The sequence below is a fragment of the Hyperolius riggenbachi genome, chromosome 12 (genome assembly GCF_040937935.1).
Source record: "Hyperolius riggenbachi isolate aHypRig1 chromosome 12, aHypRig1.pri, whole genome shotgun sequence".
Classification (NCBI taxonomy): Eukaryota; Metazoa; Chordata; class Amphibia; order Anura; family Hyperoliidae; genus Hyperolius; species Hyperolius riggenbachi.
In genome coordinates, this window is record NC_090657.1 from 186,854,787 (window position 1) to 186,873,783 (window position 18,997).

The 18,997-nt window shown below is 46.1% G+C and overlaps 1 long non-coding RNA gene across 1 annotated transcript in view; it reads right to left on the reverse strand.

The window, feature by feature from the left end:
• Positions 1–12,685: 12,685 nt before the first annotated feature.
• Positions 12,686–18,997, reverse strand: part of LOC137541095 (uncharacterized) — a 104,945-nt gene continuing 98,633 nt past the window's right edge. Inside the window, exon 3 of the long non-coding RNA XR_011025082.1 lies at positions 12,686–12,959. This is a non-coding gene — a long non-coding RNA (uncharacterized lncRNA). The remainder of the gene's footprint in view (positions 12,960–18,997) is intronic.

Sequence of the window (18,997 nt, forward strand, 5' to 3'; positions counted from 1 at the left end):
ATACACCTGGCTACATATACTGGGGACACCTATACACCTGGCTATACTGGGGACACATACATCTGGCTGCATATACTGGGGACACCTATACACCTGGCTACATATACTGGGGAGACCTACACACCTGGCTACATATACTGGGGACACATACACCTGGCTGCATATACTGGGGACACCTATACACCTGGCTGCATATACTGGTGAGACCTACACACCTGGCTACATATACTGGGGACACATACACCTGGCTGCATATACTGGGGAGACCTACACACCTGGCTACATATACTGAGGACACATACGCATGGCTACATATACTGGGGAGACCTACACACCTGGCTACATATACTGGGGACACATACACCTGGCTACATATACTGGGGAGACCTACACACCTGGCTACATATACTGGGGACACATACACCTGGCTGCATATACTGGGGACACCTATACACCTGGCTGCATATACTGGGGACACCTATACACCTGGATATACTGGGGACACATACACCTGGCTACATATACTGGGGACACCTATACACCTGGCTATACTGGGGACACATACATCTGGCTGCATATACTGGGGACACCTATACACCTGGCTACATATACTGGGGAGACCTACACACCTGGCTACATATACTGGGGAGACCTATACACCTGGCTGCATATACTGGGGACACCTATACACCTGGCTGCATATACTGGGGACACCTATACACCTGGCTACATATACTGGGGAGACCTACACACCTGGCTACATATACTGGGAACACCTATACACCTGGCTGCATATACTGGGGAGACCTACACACCTGGCTACATATACTGGGGACACCTATACACCTGGCTGCATATACTGGGGAGACCTATACACCTGGCTGCATATACTGGGGAGACCTATACACCTGGCTGCATATACTGGGGGCACCTATACACCTGGCTGCATATACTGGGGAGACCTACACACCTGGCTACATATACTGGGGAGACCTATACACCTGGCTGCATACACTGGGGACACCTATACACCTGGCTACATATACTGGGGAGACCTATACACCTGGCTATACTGGGGAGACCTATACACCTGGCTGCATATACTGGGGAGATACTTTAAATTGATATATTACTAATTTTTAAAATGTTTATATGAAGGAAAATGAACCAGGATAGAAAGGACCAGTGTGGTTTGAATTATAAAACCACATATTTTTCTTAGGAAATCTTTATGGTATGCGTGACTAGGGGTATGACGGGGGCGTGATCAGGGGTGTGGCAGGGGCATGGCTTAAGTGTCCCTCTTTCTCAGCTCAAAATGTTGGTAGGTATGGAGTTACTGTACCTTCTTCCCATTCAGAATATGCACGTTGAATGATTTTATTGTTGTGAATTTCTTGAAAATAACTACACAAAAAATGCCTATGATCTGTTTGTGGTATAACTCAGTATTTTATTATTTTATTATTATTATTTAGTATTTATATAGCGCCGACATATTACGCAGCGCTGTACAATGTATATATATATATATATCTTGTCACTAACTGTCCCTCAAAGGAGCTCACAATCTAATCCCTACCATTGCCATATGTCTATATTATGTAGTGTAAGTATTGTAGTCTAGGGCCAATTTTAGGGGGAGCCAATTAACTTATCTGTATGTTTTTGGAATGTGGGAGGAAACCGGAGTGCCCGGAGGAAGTAGAGTAAAGCATCATACGGTGTGTGTGTAGCTTTGGAAGAGCCTGGTTTAATCTTGGTGCTAACTTTTACCTAATTCCCAGCAATACATTTCTTATTTGTAATGAGTGTAAATTCAAAATAAGAAATGTATGGATGGGGCTGTCTCTTTCAAGCCAGCCCCTTCCAAATACAGTCAGATGTATATATCACCAAGCAATGGGGCCAGGAATAAGGCCCACTTGGCATTTCTAGCACACCACTTGTACCAGGGACCCAGGAGATGAAGTGGCTTGTCCATGGCCACAAGGTCATCACTCAGAGGGAACTCAACTCAGGTCTCTCAGCAGAGCTGTCAGAGTTTTCACAGGCTTTGATAGCTCTGCTGAGAGACCTGAGCTCAACCACAGGACTCTGCCAGTTGTGCTGAGAACTCTGAGCTTAACCTCTGGGTGGTCTCTGACAGCTCTGCTGAGAAGCCTGAGTACAGAGGTCATACAGAGACTGAGCACAGGTTTCTTTGCAGAGCTGTCAGAGTCCATCCAGGAATCAAACCGAGGACTCTCAGCACAGCTGTCAGTGCCCTTCCCTCTGAGCTATGACCTTCTCCTGAACACTGAGGTGCTCGTTCTAATATTTCACATAGGCCAAACACTTATTACCTAAGAAAAAGCCACAGCAATTGAAGCTATAACTCCAGAGTACTCATGGGTCAGGAGCAGGCTATAGAGCCTTCAGATTCCATCCTGGGAATGAACTCAGGTCCCTTACACCTGAGCTATGAGCTTCACCTAAACACTAAGGTGCTCGTTCTAATACTTCACATTGACCAACAACTTACACCCTATGAAAAATCATAGAAATTGAACATATAACTCACAAGTACTAACAGGTCACATTATATCCAGGAATTGAACTCAGGTCACTCATTACAGTCACCAGTGTCCTTACCCCTAAACTATGAGCTTCTCCCAAAAACTAAGGTGCTCATTCTAATATTTCACACTGACCAACCACTTATAACCTAAGAAAACAAACACAGCAATAGAACCAATAGCTCCAGAGCACTAATGGGTCTATAGCCTATGCAGGAAAGGGATTGAACTCAAGTCACCCAGCACAGCTGTCAGAGTCCATCCCTCTGAGCTATGATCTTCTACCAAACACTAGGCTTCTCGTTCTAATACCTTACATTGACCAACCACATACACCCTAAGAAAAATCACAGAAATTCAACCAATAATTCCAGCGCACTATCAGGTCAGATTCCATCCAGGAATTTAACTCAAGTGACTCACCACAGCTGCTAGAGTCCTTACCCCTGAGCTACGACCTTCTCCCAAATGCACAGTGACTTTTTCTAAGATTTTACACTGACCAATCACTTACAACCTTATAAAAGAGCACAGGTGCTAAACGTATAACTAATGGTTCAGAATCAGGCTGTAGACCATCCAGAAATTGAACTCTGGTTGCAACGCACAGCAGTGAGAGCACTACTGAGCTATGACATTTTCCCAAAGACAGAGTTACTTTTTCAAATTTTTCACATGGACCAAGCATTTGCACCTTTATCTACAGTGCGCTCATGGGTCAGGAGCAGGCGGCAACACCCTGAGCTACATCCTAACCTGACAGTTAGGAGAGGCATCTTTTAATCTCATCATAGACTATAGCTGGGGAGAAGTTAAAAGCCAGCAACAGGATTGATGCTGGCTTTCCAGAGCTAGAGGTGCCCCCAAGTATAAGGTAACTAGAAGAAACTCAGTATTAAGTAGCTAAAGGTGCCCCTGACTGAAGGGAGATCTTGTCAGTGGAATGCCAAAAGCAGGGTGAGTAACCTCTCATTTACATTCTCATCAGGACTCTGCATACGAAGGAGGGAGAGTGGCACTTGGGGAGGGGAGTAAGCTGCCTTTCCTGCATCAGGCAGATGTAGGCCCTTGCCTACAGTGCCTTATGGTAAATCCAGCCCTGAGATAATACAATAAATCAGGATTCAACAGAGAGTACAGACATTAAAATGTTTTCCAAGTTGTAGTGTAGGTAAAAGGTTGTATCTCTTAATGGGAGGGAGCCTTGTTTGGTGTGTTTCAAATACACACAGCAGTGTTTCCTGCCAGGCAAGAGTGGTCCACCAATGCTACAAGGCCTCCTTCAGAGTTGAGAGGCTATGTAAATGAAATACCATAATGGTAAAGTGTATTAGTTGTGTTAATAAAAAGGCTTAGAAACCTATTATACTCACAGTTTGATCCAAGGTCTCCAGTACAGCAGCTCAGACATTTAAACCTCTGAGCCATTAGCTCTGCTCATACACATGTCCCTCTGCTCGTTATAGTGTGAGCTCTTAAACAGTTTACCAGTGCATAAAGAGTACTCGAACGCATAAATCAAGCATTCTCAAAACAATCTCCTTTCTCCAGTTAGTGGACAAGAGCAGTCTGCCCACCTACACCCAAAGGACTCTAAAGAGGTTTGAATTTTGGTCTCCCTGGGAGCAGATCAACCTATGAAAAAGACACAGGTTTTGAACCTGTAACTCCAGTGCACTCATGGGTTAGAAGCAGGATGCAGCACCTAAAGCTACATACTAACTTAAGTGCCAGGGGAGACATCTTTCAATGTCATCATAGACTATAGCTGAGGATAAGTTAAAGAGCAGCAGCAGGATTGAACCAGGCTCTACAGAAGCCTCAAGAGCATGAAGCTTTACTCTATGGAGCTATACCTCAAACAGGTCTCTATATACAAAATTGCTTATTCTAATATTTCTCATTGACCAACAATTTCCTCACTAACAAAAGTCTACAAGGAATGAACCTGTAACCAGTAACACAATGGCACTCAGTCAGGTACCAAGAGCAGGCTGCAAAGCCATGAGCTACATCCTAACCTAACAGTCCGTGCGGCATCTTTCAATCTCATCATAGACTATAGCTGGGGATAAGTTAAAAGGCAGCAGCAGCAGGAAGGAACCAGGCTCTCCAGAAGCTACATATGGTGCTTTACTCTACTGAGCTATACCACAAGCAGGGCTGCATGCACACAACTGTTTATTGTAATATTTGACACTGACCATCTACTTACACACTAATATAAACGCACAAGGATGGAACCTGAAAACTCTAGTGGAGTCCATATTTTATTATAGTTGCTAGGTCTATTCCTCCTCAAATATATCAGTTTAGTTACATAGTTACATAGTTATTTTGGTTGAAAAAAGACATACGTCCATCGAGTTCAACCAGTATAACATAGGTAAAGCTGCATTCACTAACTTAAAGTAGACTTGAAGATTAAAAAAATTGAGTTTCACTTACCTGGTACTTCAGCCAGCTCCCTGCAGCTGCCCTGTGCCCGCGACGTTACCAAACGATCTTCTGTTCCCCTGCCACGGCTCACTTTCACTTCTGTCAGTTGCTGTCCACTGCTCCTGCGCAGTCCTGGTCTTGTGCGTCTTTGTTTGCGCTCAGGCACAGTAGAGGGCTGCGCAGGCGCAGAGGATGTTGACCTACAAGTCGGTGTGACCAAACGTGAGCTGCAGTGGGGGAACGGAGGATCGTTTGGAGACGGCATGGGCACAGGATGGCTGCAAGGGGCTGGCAGAAACCCCAGGTAAGTAAATTTTTTGTTTCTTTAATCTTCAGGTCCGCTTTAACCCAATTCCCAATTGAGTAAACAAACTCAAGAGAAGCCTGAAATCTAAGATTGACAAGACAAGACAAATAACTTTTATATCACGGTTTTCTCCTGGCAGACTCAAAGCACCAGAGCAGCAGCCACTAGAGCACACTCTATAGGCAGTAGCAGTGTTAGGGAGACTTGCCAAAGGTTCTTCTACTGAATAGGTGCTGGCTTACTGAACAGGCAGAGCCAAGATTCAAACCCTGGTCTCCCGTGTCTCCTGTGCCAGAGGCAGAGCCCTTAACCATTACACCATCCAGCCAAGATTGGATGGACTCCTGAATGAAACCTGAGTCTAGATTCCTCTGAGTGAAGATCTTGCGGCAAGGGACAAGCGACCTCAGCTTTTTGATCAACCTCTTACAACCTAATAAAAGTCCACAGAAATTGAACCCATAATGCAAGGGCACTCATGGGTCAAGAGCAGGCCGCAGAGCCCCAAGCTACATCCCTGACAGTCAAGAATGGCATCTTTTAATCTCACCTTAGACTATAGCTGGGGATAAGTTAAAAGCCACCAGCAAGATTGAACCAGGTTCTTCAGAACCTACATACAGAGTGTGGTGCTTTACTCTACTGAGCTAGGAAGGTTTTAAACACACCACTTAAACAAGTCTATAGGGCATGGACCAGTAATGCTATGGCTCTCATGGGCCAAAAGCAGGCTGCTAAACCCTGAGCCACATCCTAACCTGACAATCAGGTAATCAATCAAAAAATGGTGGAATGGCACTCATGATCCAGTAGTATGAAGTGTACGAGATCCTCCCTGTGTACCTACAGAGACCTTGATGCCTAAAAGAGAAGAGATACCATGGTTTCTAGCAGCATGCTTGTTCCAGGTGTGTTAACACTACCAGAGCCAAAGATAAGCAAGACCGGACAGGACAGGTCTGTGAAGTGTGCAGTGTGCGCTAGTGAGATTTGCGCAAGTGGTAGACCACTGCATTAACCTCCCTGGCATTCTGTTTCTGCTGGATTTCTGTGCAAAAAGTGATCCAATTAATTTTCATAACCTTTTTTCCAGTAACTTACCAAAATGGGTCAAGCAAGGGTCTGGTATACATTTTGAGTTGAATAAAAGCTTGAAACACAAAAGCTAAACTAAATTTTACAATTACTTTCCAAAATTCTCCTATTGCTGGGTAACTTATACTGGAGCCCCTACACCTTCCTAACCTATACTGGGGGATGCCTGTATTGTGTAAAACCTTCTTAGCGGCATGCCCAACACTGTCGGACATACCGCTTTCAGGAAAAATTCTCTTGCCCAACACAGTGTCGGGCATACCACTTGGGAGGTAAATATTTGTAAGTTGATATTACTGATATTATATTATTAATAGCTACACTCGCTCCAAACTCCTCCTAATCCCTTCTCTCACACTAAAGATGCCCATACATCAGGCGACTTTGGTGGCTGGTTGACCAACAAATTCAATTATTAGTATCGAATTGGTTGAAAATCCGTGCCGACAAGTTACCACCAATTTAGGGCCGAACTTTGTCGCATTATTCGATCGCACCTGATGCAAGATGTTGGGCCGAATTTGGTTGATCAGGTGTGCGGCGGCCAATTTCGTAACGAGCAATGAAACGACAAAAACCCCGCCGTTGCCCACCAATGTATAAATGTGCCCCCTGCATGTACATTTATACATTATCTGTTCTGTGTCAGCCTCCACGTGGTGTTCACCCATCCTCTGGCCTGGGTGGCTCTGCCGCATACATGCTGGTGACGTCACATGCTATGTGCCCCCGCCAGCGTGTATGCGGCTGATAGAAGAGCTACCTGGAGACGGAGGGACACCACTCGGAGGCTGCCACAAGGGAGGTAATGTATAAATGCACACGCAGGGGGCACATTTATACATTCGTGGGACAGCGGCAGGGCGGACACAGTGGGCTCGGACGATTCCCTAAACATTTCATGCTGAAATCGGACAGCAATCGGCCTGCAGTATATGGGCAGCTTCAACAAAGATGAAAATCTTTTTCTAACCAGATTCAATTAGAGATAAATTTGTCTCTGTAATGCATGTGTGCACAAGCAATACTGTCTGTTTACAAATCACAGGTGTAATGCTTGGGGGTTAAACTTTGACCACCCAGAGCAGCAACACTGGTAGCAGAATAATGGAAGAGGTTACACAGGCTGCCCAGAGCAACTGCAGCTCTGGGCTTCCGATATCGCTACAAATAAGACGCAATGGCAGCGCAGTACGATGTCGCGCTGCCCTTGCGATAGCAAGCACTCAGACAGGTACAAGACAGGACTATAGATTGGAGTGTAACTAGACAAGTAAGACACAATGGCAGCGCAGTGCGATGTTGTGCTGCCTTAGCGATAGGGATGGTCGGAAATGCCAATTGCAGATTCCACGGTAAATCCGCATACCGCCATTGCCAAATACCGATTCCGCTTTCCGCTACCAATTTCCGCATTCCAATGCGGAATTTCCGCCGGAAATCGCGGAAATTCCGCCCGACTTTAACATCGATTTTCTCAACAACTGTAAGGTTTTTTTGAAAACTTTTTTTTGGCATCTTGTTCAGGAGATTCTGTTTAATAAACCCTGAAAATTTGGTGTTTCTAGGACTTACGGGGGCTTTGCTATCAACCGTTAAAGTCGGCGTATTTTTACTGTAATGTAAATGCAGAAAATAGGCAGATGCAGATTTTCTGCATTTTACATTACAGTAAAAATCCGCCGACTTTAGCGGTTAATAGCAAAGCCCCCGTAAGTCCTAGAAACACCAAATTTTCAGGGTTTATTAAACTGAATCTTGTGAACAAGATGCAAAAAAAGTTTTCAAAAAGACCTTATAGTTTTTGAGAAAATGGATTTTAAAATCGGGCGGAATTTCCGCGATTTCCGGCGGAAATCCGCCTAACGCACTTGCATTACCGATTTCCGCATTCCGATGTGGAAATGCAATTTCCGATCGGAATCCGCGGAATCCGAATGAGCATTCCTACTTAGCGATAGGAAGCATTCAGACAGGTACAAGACAGGACTAGATTGGAGCGTAACTAGTAGCAACCACAGCTCACAGTCACGTCCACAGAAGCAGAGCAAGCAGGCTAACAACAATCACCAGCAAGCATCCACACAGACAAAACTACAGGAAAGAACATAACTAATAGCAACCGCAGCCTATAGTTATATTCCCAGAACTAGAGTAGCAGGAATACTACCAGTCACCAACGTGGTGATGGCAGAATCCAAGCTATCGGGATAATAGACTCCACTGATCCACTGCGGATGCAATGAACGTCCATCAGGCATGGAAACTAGGCAATAAACAATAATACAGAAAAATAATAAACGGCTCAACTAATGGATAAATATATATTAGTAAGTCTGCATATATATTTATCAAGAACTAGCTAAAGCACAAGTAATAAGGTCGCATTGAACTACAATAACAGAACTATACAGAGTAGCACAGTGCCCAGCCGACCAGCATAGTGATCGCTATGATGGGCGAGGTCTAAAAGGGGAGACAGACTTTTATGCCGGCAACGATCAATGGATGAAAACATGCAAATTTCCACACAGCTGAATGGTAATCATTCAATCCTGAGCTGGCTTGATTACCATTTGCTAGCTGGCTGTGAATGCAGAGAACTCCCATAGGAAATACATGCAGTATTATGTAACAACATGCCTGCAGGAAATCCAGGGCTATCTGGCCGCAGCTCAGCTGTAGTAAGCCATTGGTGGAATGATGACAGCATCCTGAGCTGCCCAGAACTGCAGAGCAATTGCAAATGACAATGTGACTCATTGCAAATGCACAACCGAATGCAGGCAGATAAGCCAGAACTGTCCGTTTGCGGCTCCACCGCAATGGACAGAACACGCCACAGGAGGAATCCTTACAGTCTCTTTGTCGAATCTGACTATAATATACTGATGTATGGCTACCTTAATTTTCTGGGAGTTGCTTAGATAAACAACAGGTGACCTTTCTTGCAGCAAGTACTGAGAACTAAACACTGGAATACATATTGTGAAAATAATATTTATTTGCAATACAGTGGCCAGGTGAGCATACACAATACAAACAGGCCCTAACTAACTAATGCAATATAGCAAAAAGAAATGATGTACATAAATATATACAGTTCAGCTATGCAGTACATAAACAGGAGGCAGAATACAGGGTCAGGGATGTCGGGTCAAACTCAAACCGAATAAATGCAATATCAAAGCAGCATAAAATTAGCAAGCAGGAGGACAGGTCAAAGACAGGCTAGAATCAATACCATCAGGGCAAGACAGGCCAGGAACAGGTATAATGAACACAGGGGCCAGACAACACAGCAGCATTCTGCTAAACAATGTTCTGACAGTGTGCAGAGTGGAAATTCAATCCTTTAATAGGGTGAAATACAGTAATTGTGTCTGCTGATTGATCCCGGATAGGCTGGAAATAGTGAAAGGACATCTGCTGATAGGAGGTAGAAGTACAGACTAGTTGTAACTCTGGTATCACCTGCAGGTGGAGGCGGGAACTGCAAGTCAATTTTTCTGTGAATAGTGCCAAGGCAAGGAATTTAACATATAACATTAACCCTCCTACTACTGCTGCACCTAACACTGAGCTTATTGTTGGTTGGTGCAGCGGTGGTAATGCTGTAGTAGGAGGGATAGTGTTTGGTGCAGCGCTAGTAATAGTGTCAGGTGTAGCCAGGGCTGCCTCAGAAATTTTGGGGCCCCTCACACATCATCAGGCCCTTGACCCCACCCCAACCCCCATAAGGATTAGATCTTTGGAATCCCCCGCAGATTATGCACAGGTGTGTCCTCCAGTATACTAGTATATGCTAGCTAGATTTGAGAGAGAGACAGAAGGAAGAGGGAGGCAGTATGAAGAGAATGAAAAGACAGAGAGAATGAGACAGAGAGAGAGAGAGAGAGAGAGAGGAGGAAGATACAGAGGAGACAGAACAAGACAGAGGACAGAGAGAGAGAGAGAGAGAGAGAGAGAGAGAGAGAGAGAGAGAGAGAGAGAGAGAGAGAGAGAGAGAGAGAGAGAGAGGTAGAAGAGAAAGAGGAGAGAGACAGGAGTAAGAGACAAAGGAGAGAGAGGCAGGAGGAAGAGACAGAGGAGAGACTGAGAGAATGAGACAGAGAGAACGAGACAGAGGAGAGAGACAGGAGGAAGAGAGAGCAGAGAGAGACAGGGAAAGAGAAAGAAGAGAGAGAGGCAGGGGGAAGAGAGCGACTAGAGGAAGAGACAGAGGAGAAAGGCAGAAGGAAGAGAGAGCAGAGAGAGACAGAAGAGAGAGAAAGCCAGGAGGAAGAGAGAGACAGGAGGAAGAGACAGAGAAGAGAAAGACAGGAGAAAGAGAGAGTGGGGAGAGGAGAAAGAGGCAGAAGAGAGAGAGAGGCAGGAGTAAGAGAGAGACAGAAGGAAGATACATAGAAGAGAGAGACAGGAGGAAGAGAGAGAAAGTAGAAAGAAAGAGGAGAGAGACAGAGATAGACATAGAAGAGAGATAGAGTGAGAGAGAGAGAGGCAGGAGGAAGAGGGAGAGAGGCAGAGAAAAGAGAAAGAAGAGAGAGAGACAAGAGGAAGAGAGTGACAGAGGCAGAGAAAAGAGACACAGGAGAAGGAAAGACAGGAGGCGAGCCAAAGAAATGAGCCAGACAGATCCAGCCGTGGTGTCTGGCCTGGGGGTGGGGTGCCTGGAGTGGACTGTGGCCCAGCTGGTCGGGAGATGAGCAGCGGCGGCATCTTGCTCTCATGGTCGCAGTGGTGGAGGAGCGACAATGGTCAGAACTCTCCTGGCCATGGAGCGGCCCCTTGCTTCACTTCTGTAGCGTCTGTCTGGGTCCTGTGTAGGGTTGCTGGAAATGGAGCCAAGCGTACAAGCTGTGATGAGCTCTGGCTCTCTGGCTGTGTTGCAGATCTCTGGCGGTGAGCAGCAGTACGAGAATATTAGCCGTGATTAGAAATGGACGCGCGTGTTGCCGCAAAGCTCATGTCTAACGGCAAACTTCAATGTTTCATAGCCGGTTGATAGCCGTATATTTTACTTTTTAATATACGGCTATCAACCGGCTATGAAACATTGAAGTTTGCCGTTAGACATGAGATTTGCGGCAACACACGCGTCCAGATCCAATGAGCAGTCTAGAACCACCGCCTCCCCCCGGCGGGCGCTCTCTGCCTCCCTCTTCGGGTGTGCTGCTGCCAGAGTCCCGAGCTGCTCCCGGGATATTCAGGGCGGCCTGCGAGTGCGGGGCCTGGCTGCGGATCCCTCCTACAGAGCGGCTCTGGGAGCTGAGAGCAGGCGGCGTGTGCTCCGACACCCCAGGGCCAGCTGCCTCTGCCTGGAGGTACCTGCTCAGCGGGGAGGAGGAGGCATTCACGCCCGGGGAGGAGGAGGCATTTACGCCCGTGTCCGACCATCCAAGGCCGGGTTGCTGCTCTGCCGTCCGCCCATCCCCAGTGCAACCCCGGCCGGGTCACCTCGCAAGTGTCTGATACAGTGCGCAGTGTATCTTTCATACCGTTATGATCCACAACGGTACGAGAATATTGGCCGCGCCGTTATCAAAGCCGATATGGCGCCGATTTGTAATGTGGATCATAACGGTATGGAAGATACACTAGGTTGAACCGGTGCGTCCATTTCATTGTGCGGCTAAATAGCCGTTTCCGGTGAGCAGGTGGTCTGGGTCCTGGGGGGATCAGAAGATCCTGTTAGGATCATCAGCAGGTCAAGTTTGGGACCTTAGCCATCCGATGGAGGCCTTGCTTCATGTGGGCCATCATCACACCTCCCACATGATGAGCCTTCATAACGAACATCGGCGAGCCAAACCCTTGCACGATTGTCATTCCGATGGCGTGGGGGAGCTGGAAGGAGCTCCTGCCACGATCCATGGCCAAGTTACTGCAGGAGTCCTGTGGCCGTGGCTACACTCTTAGTCGCCATCTTGGTGGAAAACCTCCTGAGCGGTGGAAGTTATTGCTAGCGCGTGGGGGGGCCTGGGCCCCTCACGCTAGAGTTAGCTGTCCCCCCCCCCTGATGGCGGCCCAGGGTGTAGCGATAGGGTTAGTGTTACGATCTGTGGAATTCCTTGCCTTATGTGCTGGTTGCACCATTCATGGAACAATGGACTTGCAGTTCCTTCATCCACCTAGTAGTAATATGATAGGCAAGACTTTACGGTAACTTTCAACGGTAAGTAGGCGAAGAATGGTTAGTGTTAGGTGAAGGTGAAGGTAACTTTCCCTAATCCCCCCAGTACTAGTCCTGTGTGAAGTTAGGTGCCTTCTCCCAGCAACCTTTGCATCTGTTCTTAATTAACTTTATTGATGCCCAAAGTGGATGTTTTTCTGGCGGCGTGATCTGAATTTTAACAGATGGATTTCACAGAGGACGGCCTCTAATTAGGAAGGCGAAGTTGGTAATGAGATTGTGTTATGGATTAGGTAGCAGTAGTCAGCTGATCAATCTTGAATGGGTAGTGGCATTGCAGAGTAAGTGGAGGAAAGCCAGCATAGCTGCGTAATGAACATTATAGATCCATGTCCGATGCACTTCACATGAAATCCCTCTGGGCGACCTGGAATGAGAGAGCGGTACCTTAAAGCCAAACCTCTAAATACTTTTTTTTTTCTAATGCATTTATCAGTACATACATTTGGAAATCAGTTGGTGGGCTCTGATCGCTCTAACAATGTTTTTTAATAATAAATTTCACTATTTTTTTGTTATTTTTATATCCCTCTCCCCGCCAGCCGATCACAGCGATTGGCTCTGATAGACATCAGCATATGAGAGCAGATTGCTCTCTGTGCCTCCCAATGGGATAGCCAAGTGACACGGCTGTCCTCAGTACAGTGTTGCCATAGATTGCAGTGCTGTGCAATGTTTATAGATGGCAGTTTCGCAGTCTAACAGTCTCCTAGCGGCAATCACCGCTGGAAGACTGATGAAATGAAACGTTTATCTCTCCTCTAACTGGCGGAGATGAATTCCCGCGTGGGAGTGAGCGCAGGAGCAAGCGATGGCCATCTGCTGCAATAGACAAATATCTACGTCCCTGTGCAGGAACTGAAGTCCTTCGGGACGTAAATGTACCGTCTTGAAGCACATAAGTGGTTAAATAGGTGTAACCCGTATAAAACCGCTTGCCCCAGGCTCCGGCTGAGTGGAATTCACCAGACACTGACTCAGATGAAATTATCAAAGATTTATTTGCAACCAAACAGTGGTCACAGAAATTGTTGTCAGCCATAACACTTTATCTGATTGCCATCTGGAGTCAGGAAGGAATTTTTCCCTTTTGGGGCTAATTGGACCATGCCTTGTGGGTTTTTTTTCGCCTTCCTCTGGATCAACAGGGGTATGTGGGGGACGGGCTGGAGTTGTACTTTGTACTGGTTGAACTCGATGGACGTATGTCTTTTTTCAACCAAAATAACTATGTAACTATGTAACTATGTAACTTCAATGTCAAAACACTCCTCCCTTGCACATCAAAGGTCAAAAATACACAATATCTAGTCTTCACAGCTGGCGCATCGGTAAAACCTGCGGAAGGAAACAGTTAGATACACAGAAATTATAGTGAGCTACAATACATCTTCCTGTACAACAATCAACCACTTCACAGCATATACAGATCACAGTACCAACGTTGGGCATGGGCTGGGGGAAAGGGTTGGTCTACTGAGCAATTCAGTCCAGTACCTAATCAGTTCTCAGTCCTTTGCAACCAAGTCCAAGCTATATTGCTTAGCAAAACCCTGGGGTAAACTCGTGACAGTTCGCAATATGGTACTGAATAGATAACAGTTCGTTGGTTAGTCCAATAAGGACACTCACCTTGCTCCAAGATCTTGTACACTCTTTAGGTTGTATTTGTAGCACTCAATACACTTTACTCTTAATACCTCCCCTCTGGATTGGACTCCCCAAAATAACAAACAAAATAAAATATAAATCAAATATTCAAAAAGGGTTAAAGTAAAATAAAGATAAAGAAATAAAATATAAAGTGACCGATGCACCCCTCTATACCATTAACACCACTCTCCTACAATAGAACTTTCTTTAAGTGCACTTTGACGTTAAGGCTAAATAAGCTCTGAATTAGAGTTGATGCAAAATTTGTAATCCAAGTAGGTTAACTCTGTATCTTGATCAGATGACAGTTTACTTTCTCTGTAGCACACTTTAGTATCACAAGATGCACTGCAACTCCTCCTCTTCCACTTAACTTGGTAATACTGACAGGTTCTCTTGAAAAAGCAAACTCTTTGTAATCATGCAGAACACATTAACAGTTGAAGTTTACCTCTTGACTTGAAACGGACTTGACAGGGATAATGTCTCTATCAGGGGTCCCTAACCACCGGTCCGCGGCCCACTGCTGGTCCGTGGGACGTTTGCAGTTGGCCCGCGGGACTGTCCTCAGTCACGAGAGGTAGGGGACCAGAGTTCAGCTGTGGGTTTAGAGCAATTGTGAGGGGTGGTAGGCCAGAGTGAAAAGGTGAGTTTTGAGGGCCTTCTTGAAGGTGTTGAAGGAGGGGGCTGCCCTAATGGGTGGAGGTAGGGAGTTCCATAGTGTCGGCTATACTGGGGCACTACCTACCCGTACTGGGGCACTATACTAGCTATACTGGGCACTATACTAGCTATACTGGGCACTATACTAGCTATACTGGGCCACTACCTACCCACACTGGGGCGCTATACTGGGGCACTATACTAGCTATACTGGGCACTATACTAGCTATACTGAGGCACTATACTAGCTATACTGGGCACTGTACTAGCTATACTGGGCACTGTACTAGCTGTACTGGGCACTATAATAGCTATACTGGGGCACTACCTACCCATACTGGGGCGCTATACTGGTTCACTATACTAGCTATACTGGGCACTATACTAGCTATACTGGGCACTATACTAGCTATACTGGGGCACTATACTAGCTATACTGGGCACTATACTAGCTATACTGGGGCAGTATACTAGCTATACAGGGGCACTATACTAGTTATACTGAGGCACTATACTAGCTATACTGGGCACTATACTAGCTATACTGGGCACTATACTAGCTATACTGGGGCACTACCTACCCATACTAGGGCGCTATACTGGTTCACTATACTAGCTATACTGGGCACTATACTAGCTATACTGGGCACTATACTAGCTATACTGGGGCACTATACTAGCTATACTGGGGCACTACCTACCCATACTGGGACTATACTAGCTATACTGGGGCACTATACTAGCTATACTGGGCACTATACTAGCTATACTGGGGCACTATACTAGCTATACTGGGGCACTATACTAGCTATACTGGGGCACTACCAACCCATACTGGCCACTATACTAGCTATACTGGGACACTATACTAGCTATACTGGGGCACTATGCTAGCTATACTGGGGCATTATACTAGCTATACTGGGGCACTATACTAGCTATACTGGGGCACTATGCTAGCTATACTGGGGCACTATACTAGCCATACTGGGGCACTATACTAGCTATACTGGGGCAATTAAACTCCTTATACAGGAGCAACTAAGCTAGCTATGCCGCCGCACCTCAGCCCTACCCTCCCCCGTAACCCACTGCGCATAACACTGTACACTAGGACACAGCCCCCCCACCCCCCACCGTGGTCCCGAGAGAAAAATTGTTCAGAAAGTGGTCCCTGGGCCGGAAAAGGTTGGGAACACCTGCTCTATATAACAGGACCATAGGCAAGCGGGGGCTGTGTCAGCTCAGCAGGGTACTCTGGGATGGTTGAGAATGTCTCTCAGTGACAGTAGTAGGGCCTGAACTTTTTATAAGCAATAGCAACTTGTCTCACTTTAGATGAGCAGCTTTCTTCTGCATGAATAACTGTATTCTCAGCAAAAGTCTCTGTGACTGTACAGCACTCTCACATGGACAGTCTTTAGCAATAGCACTCAGGGATACAATCTGGGCCTCTCCAGGTTCTAGTTTGCTATCTTCAGCAAGTGACGCTGGACACTGGCTACTAACTGTACACACTTTATGGCTTATATTTGGCTCTCAGGCCTATACTCATCTGACTGCAAATGTCTTCGGGTCAAAGTTTATCCGGGTCTGCCACCTCTGGCCTACGGGTAGTGTCCGGCCAACTGCCGCTGTCCTTACTGTATGGCCGCAGGGTCCCCCTAGCTTCCGGGTGACTGCTACGGCCTTTCTCTGCGCTGGTCTGGGCTCCCACCCTGCTCCACACTGCTCACTTCTGCTCAAGTCCTCACTGCTTCCATGCTCTCTCCAACTCTCCAACTAGTTCCCGCCGGTTCACCCTTCTAGACTCTGCCCGCTGCGCCTGAGCTGTATCTCTCTGACAGGCTGTGCGGGGCTCGGGAAAGTCCCAGAAAATTCCCTTAATTTGCATACTGTGGTCGCTTGGCAACAGTCTATGCGACCTTCCCTTCGCTTACTGGCCCTTCTCATGTGCCGTTTTGGTTCTAGCAGCATGATAGCTTAACCACTTAATCCCTCAGTCGTTTTCACTTTATGCATCCAAGCAATGTTCATCTCCCATTCATTAGCCTATAACTTTATCATTACTTATCACAATGAACTGATCTACATCTTGTTTTTTCCGCAACCAATTAGGCTTTCTTTGGGTGGTACATTTTGCTAAGAGCTACCTTACTGTAAATGCATTTTAACAGTAAGAAAAAACTGAAAAAATGCATTATTTCTCAGTTTTCGGCCATTATAGTTTTAAAATAATACATGCTGGACTTCCGGTTCCGGCGCCTGACGTGATGGCAGCATAAGCTGTGAGCTCCACGCTCGCCAACCTAGATCGAGTCCCCCGAAAGCCTTTTAACATCTCTCGAGGAACCCTAAAAGGATGACTGCTCCCCCTGACACTGGAACTATAGATCGGTACCCACTGCGTAACCCGAAACAGCAACGCCAACCGAAAGACGCAACTGCTCGCAATACTTCCAAGATGGTGGAGATCACGGAGGAGGCTGTGTCAGACAACGCCCCGCTGGAGGCCTCTACAAGCTCGGATGGTGAGGAATTCCTGGGACCCCAGGTAAATTACAAACTCCTGGCTAGGGAAATGGCAGACATCCTTAAGCCCGAGCTATCCACCATGATCTCCGAGACGATTAAACAGCAGATGACGGAGTTAAGAAGGGAGTTGGCGGGAACAGTGACTTGAGTAGCAACAGTTGAGCAGCAGGTTTCTGGCCTAGAAAAGCGTGTCAGCTCAACAGAAGACAAGGCAGAGGAAGCCCTGAACCTAGCCCAAACAGCATGTAATAAGCAAGTGGTTGTCTTTGAAAAATTAGACGACCTCGAGAATCGCTCGAGAAGAAACAATTTACGTATTATTGGGCTGCCAGAAATGGTAAAATCAGCAGAACTGGCGGCTATCTGCTCAAAGGAACTACCAAAAGCACTGGTATTAAACGTTATATTTAGAGTGGAGAGAGCCCACAGGGTGGGCCCTGTGCGCCCAGAACGCAAGTTGCCTAGGCCAGTGATTGCGAGATATTTGGACTTCTCAGAAAAAGTTGCATTTTTTGTTTTGTTTTTTCTTTTTCTCTTTTCTCTTTTTTGTTTTTCTGAAGAACTCTCTACTTTAAATGCTACTAGTTCTCGTTCTTTAGAGGTGGCGTTCTGCTGCTCACATGCTGCAGGATTATTTTCTGTCCTGCTTAGAGTAATACAAACTGGAATATGCTTAAAAGTTTTAGTTTTTTTATTATTTTCTGCTAATTGTGGCACTTTCTTATACCCGTCAGGAAAAAAGGAAGTCACATACCATTTGTTATGAGACAAGTGTGCTTCACTGGTCTACGCTGGATGTTTGCCTACTACACATTGGGCCCTGCGGTTTTCAGTGGATCCCTTTATGTATTTGGCTAGTTAAAATTAGCTATATAAGTTGGTTCTGTCTGAGTTTTTGGGTCTGGGTCGCTCCTGGGGAACCCCGCACAGAGTTTATATCTATAGATGACTAGCTTCTCTCTCCTAACCCCATCCAGGTACTTGTTATTTTTTTGGTGTGGGGCGTGCTGGCACCTAATAGGATATGTCACATGCCTTTGATTTGGTGCCGTTTTCTGCTATCTCCTTGGGTGACTTGAAATTAGTTACTTGGAATGTTAGGGGTCTACGCACTCCGCAAAAGAGAACACAGGTACTTAGACATTTGCAAAAAATGAAGATTGAAGTTGCCATATTGCAAGAGACTCATCTTCGGGCCAATGAACTATCACTTATGTCTAAACTATGGGTGGGGCATGCTATTGGCTCCCCCTGTTGTGGTAGAAAGGCAGAGGTCATTCTTCTTATTCACAAAAACTTTGACGGGCAGGTAATAGACCAGGAAATAGATGCAGTTGAAGGAAGATGGTTAAGAGTGAATTTGACTCGATCTGACCAGACATTGACTATTTGGGGGATATATGCTCCAAATTCTGATAGTGCCACATTTTATCAAACCTTAACTACAGCGATCAAATCTGCTCCCATCACCTCACAGATAATAGTCACTGGCGACTGCAACGCTGTACCCTCTCCCCCTGAAAATAGACAACTTCAGTCACTACATACACCACA